The sequence below is a fragment of the Eufriesea mexicana genome, unplaced genomic scaffold (genome assembly GCF_001483705.2).
Source record: "Eufriesea mexicana isolate 0111107269 unplaced genomic scaffold, ASM148370v2 scaffold124, whole genome shotgun sequence".
NCBI lineage: Eukaryota > Metazoa > Arthropoda > Insecta > Hymenoptera > Apidae > Eufriesea > Eufriesea mexicana.
The window spans coordinates 2,967,442-2,971,891 of record NW_016908357.1 but is presented as its reverse complement, the minus strand read 5'-3'; positions in this window follow the sequence as shown (position 1 = coordinate 2,971,891).

The window sequence follows — 4,450 nt, the reverse complement described above, 5'->3', positions numbered from 1 at the left end:
AGAGCGGTCGAACGAGAGGGATTTAATTAAAGCAAGAAGGAACGATGGCGCGAGCGCGGCGGGGGCAGAGACAGAGATAAAGGGGATGAAAGGAAGAAAGAAACGGGCCGGCAATTACATTTCAGATAACACCGGTCCCCAAACGGGAACAACGACATTGTTAATTAAACGCGGCGGGAACAACGGGCGGATAATATCGGATCGGCGGTCTTTTAAGTTTCACGCTCGACAATGTATTCATTATCCTCTTAATTAGCATATGTCATGAGCCACGGTTAATAAACCTGCGCTCGTTCCCTACCGAAAACCGTTGCCGCGATATTGCCTGCCACCGGGAGCAGTTTCGATTTTTCCCCTCTTCCCTTTTTTTTTCCTCTTCGCCGCCACCCCTTCGTAAATCAACCCCCTCCGGTTTCCTCCGGCCCGGATCACAGCCGCGCACACCCTTCCTCGATCGCGTCCTCCGTGGATCCACGCCAGGTATCGTATACATATGCATGCGCTGCTGGAATCTCGTCGCGGTTATCGTTCATCCGCGAGGCCACGCGAGTATCGGCTGCCTCTGAATCAATTAATGTAAATCAAAAGCCGCGAACGAAAGCGCGACCGGTTGGTTCGGCGAAACCGTACGCGGCAAAGCCATCGACCGAGCGTTGCACGGGAAAGGGGATGGGGCTGGGGGTGGCCGGGGGTGGCTGGGAACGGGCAGACTCTATTCCCAGCCGATATCGCGCCACGCGTACACGCAAGATTACACGGCCAGTGTCGTCGGGCCGATTGTGCGAGCGGGTGAATTATGTCCGCGGGAACGCAAGTTGCCGGACGCGTCGCAGGGGCACGATAGCGAGCTTGGTACGCCGAGCAGAAACGGTTATGTTTCATTTCGACCTGCCTCCACCGATGCTTAATGGAAGCACGTCAATCGAGATGGAAAAGGCGAATGGAAAGGAAGGGTCGCGTACATGCTGCGCTAGAAAGGGAATATCGACTCGCTTTGAACACCTTCGTGAAAGTTTTAACCGGTGGAATTGATAAATGGTCGGGGAGGAGACCCTCCGCTGTACGCTCGCAGCCGCGCGGGGTACGAACGTCCGATTGGACCAGGGTGCATTCGAAACGGGAATAAATTCGGTGGGTTTCGTGGCCGGTGAAAGAGCGGAGCCTCGGCGTGTCGATGCGCCGAGTGAAATATCCGCTTCGCTGGAATAAGTTTCACTCTTAATTGCCGTGCGAGTAGGTCGACTGGCGCATCGAGCGTTTTCATCGTTACGCGAGATAGCTGCCCGGTTCGGGTTATCTCGCGGAACGTGCGTGCGATTAATACGGTGGAAACGGAGGGCGGACGGGGGGATGATTTTGGGCGTGCGCCAGATTTTAAACTCGTTAAACACGCGCCGTTCGGACGGACTTGGGTACGCGTTTATCCGCTGTTTCGTTTCATCGGCGTAGAGCACGGCCGGTTATTTTCATTCGCCATTTCGCTCTCTGCTCGCGCGCCGCGAGATATTTCGGCATCCCCCTTTCCGCTCTAACGACAGAGAAATTGATTTAACTACGGGAAATAGGATATATAAATCATACGCGGGCGAGCGTAATTCTTTTGTAGAACGCGCACAGGGTGTCCAGCGTGACTTTGTTATACCCGCGGATATTCGTTTTGTTCCTACCGAATTCGCGGCAATCTACAAACCAGCACCCCTTCTTCGCGCGGCTCCGCCTCGCCGCCAATTTGTCCGCCACGTTCGTTCGAATTTCTCCGGCAAAACGGTTCGTAAATTACAATCGAATCGGTCATGTTTCGACGAATAAATTATTGCTGCCTCGGCTCGAATCCCGTCCAATCCCTCTCGAGATGCGACGTTAAATCATCGGATGGACGATGGAGATATCGGCCAGGGAAGAGTAGGAAGATAAAGGGAGGAAGAAAGAAACGGCAGTTCGATTCTGCTCTCGCGCAATCGTTATATCCGCAGTATCAACAAGTAATATCTCGAGATGCGTAGGTTGGGATTCCCGGAGCGTCTCGATAACGACTGCGACGAAACTGCAACGATAGCGATAAGAAGAAGCGCGGTAGGACGAGCCTCGATCGCGAAAGATCGCAAGAAGGCGTACTCGAACGAACGGCCGTGACTCCATTCTTCTCTTGATCTTCGGCGAACCGTGCGCGCGTCTGGCCTCGATGGCGACGTCGGGTCGACGAGGAAAACTAGCGGAGCGAAGCGAACGGGGAAAAAATGCGGAAAAAATGCGAATAGAGAAACAGGAAAGCGGAATAAAGCCGAGGTAATAATAAAATTCTATAAGCTTCTCGCGGCGATGTTGATTTACGTAAGAAGGAAAGAGGAACTCCGACCGGGTCGTTTAAAGATCGAACGCGGGATCCCCCCCGACGATCGACGCGATTCTCGCCAACTTCGAACTCGGTCCCCCGGTCGGTCTGACAGAAAGTTCACGCGTACGGCTTCCGCAGCAACCTAAAAATTCTTCTTCCCGTGATCTTAAAGCATCGACCAACCCCTCTCGCCCCTCCGCTCGCCGAAACTTCAACCCTCTACCTCCACCCGCTCGAAATCCGACCTTATGCAATCAAGCAGGAATCGGAAACTCGCGCGGGTCGAACCGCGGAAAGCAGCGGAGCATCTTGCTTCTTAAGTAACTTACCTTTTCACGGTGGTTTTCACGCGGCGCGTGATATTCGCCGGATATCCCTCCCCCGCCCTGCCCCTCGCATCGATCCAACTTATCCCATTTACCAGACTCCTCCCCGACCCTCTCGCGGAATGGACTTCCACTTTGAAACCTCCGCCCGGAGAATCGAGGATCCTTTTGACGACGTCATTTACGATAAAGGATAGAGTCGATGACAGACAGACTTCGTTTGCAAGCCCGCTGGTGTGTGCGCACGCGCGCGCGCGCGAACGCGGAGAGGATTCGCCAGCGTAGATGGAGATGACGGGCGACGCCGACGGTGGTGGAGACGTCGCGAACGTGGCGACTGCACGTCCACCAGGTGCGGAAGCAAACAGAAATCGTGGAACGGTCTCTTTTCCGTGGCTGAGCTCCGAGGGCAGGGATCGTTACGCAAAGTTACAGCTTCGGGAACTTCGTTAGCCGAGTGCACCTGCACTCGACGAATCTCTCGTAATCGATCGGCTGGCGAAGGAATTACCCCGCAACCACCGCGTTTGTTTTCCCCCTTGGCGAAAGAATCGGCCGTTTGGTGGCCGAGAGCCGGTGTGTATTATCGGAACAACCTGCTACGCTTCCACGATCGGCCGAGGACTCGAGATCCACCGATAGAGAGTCCGATCCGCGACGTCAGGCGTGTGCACCTTTTGTGAGAGGCCACGAGGCTCGGCGAGGGAGATGGAAATGGAATTTCCATCGTTCGACGCCGGGGCTAAGTCTTTATTAAAAAGCTTCCATTCCAGAAAGCGTTCACGGCTCGGGGCGAACGCTGATAGCATCACGGCCGCGTATAATTTCCCGGATACATTTACAGGAAGACATTTATTTAAAAGTATCTGCTCCCAGCGAGATTAGTTCGCGTCTCGTATCCGGCCTCGGTCGAAGGCGAAATAAAGTAGATGCCGGCGATAAAGTCCACGGTAAAAGCAAACTTTCCTCTTAAATTTTTTCTCGCCATCCGACATCGTACGCGGCCGAGTAAAGTGGCGATAATGATTGCCGATACCGCGACGTCGATGCAACGGCCACCAGCTAGGCTCTCTGCAAATCGAATTTCCCAACGAACGTCCGTCCCCCCACCGCACTCGCATTTTTGCAACGTTGAAAATCCAATTTATTCAGCCAGCCGCTAAACCACCCCCCTCGCCCCGGCACCTTTGTTCTGGCAGATATTATTTTTGTATAAGACCAGATATAAGCATTAACAGGCTCGATATCGATCCCGGTTGTTCCATTTTTATTCCGGTCCGGACGGTTGCCGACGTTTCATAAAGAATGTACGTTTCGCGGCGGGCAGCAGATGCGCGCGTACACCCCGATGGAGGTCGGAAAAGGTTGCCGCAGGTACTAGCGGGTACACGCGAGAGTATCGTCCGCTGGCCTTTCTCGACGAGTTTCATCGAGTTCTTTGGTTCCCTGGCATTCCTCTCGCGTTAACTCGTCGCCTCGCGCGAATCGGCGCCGAGTCGTCGCGACGACGCGAATTATCGATATGGGATGTCATCGAATTACCTTCTCGCGGTGCTTTCCGCCTTTGCAGACGAGCACGGCTCTCTCCGTGAGAAGCTACCGCGTACCTCGGACTGTCATGCACGGGGCCAGTGGCATAAATATTTTCTTAAAATGCATTTCGCGTTGCAGAGGTCCCGGGTGTTTACATTAGGTATACACGTACACGTATGCGCGATATACATATAAATACGTATGCACGCGAACGCGTGCACCTACCCTTGGGTGGATGATCCCGGTGTTTCGTCCA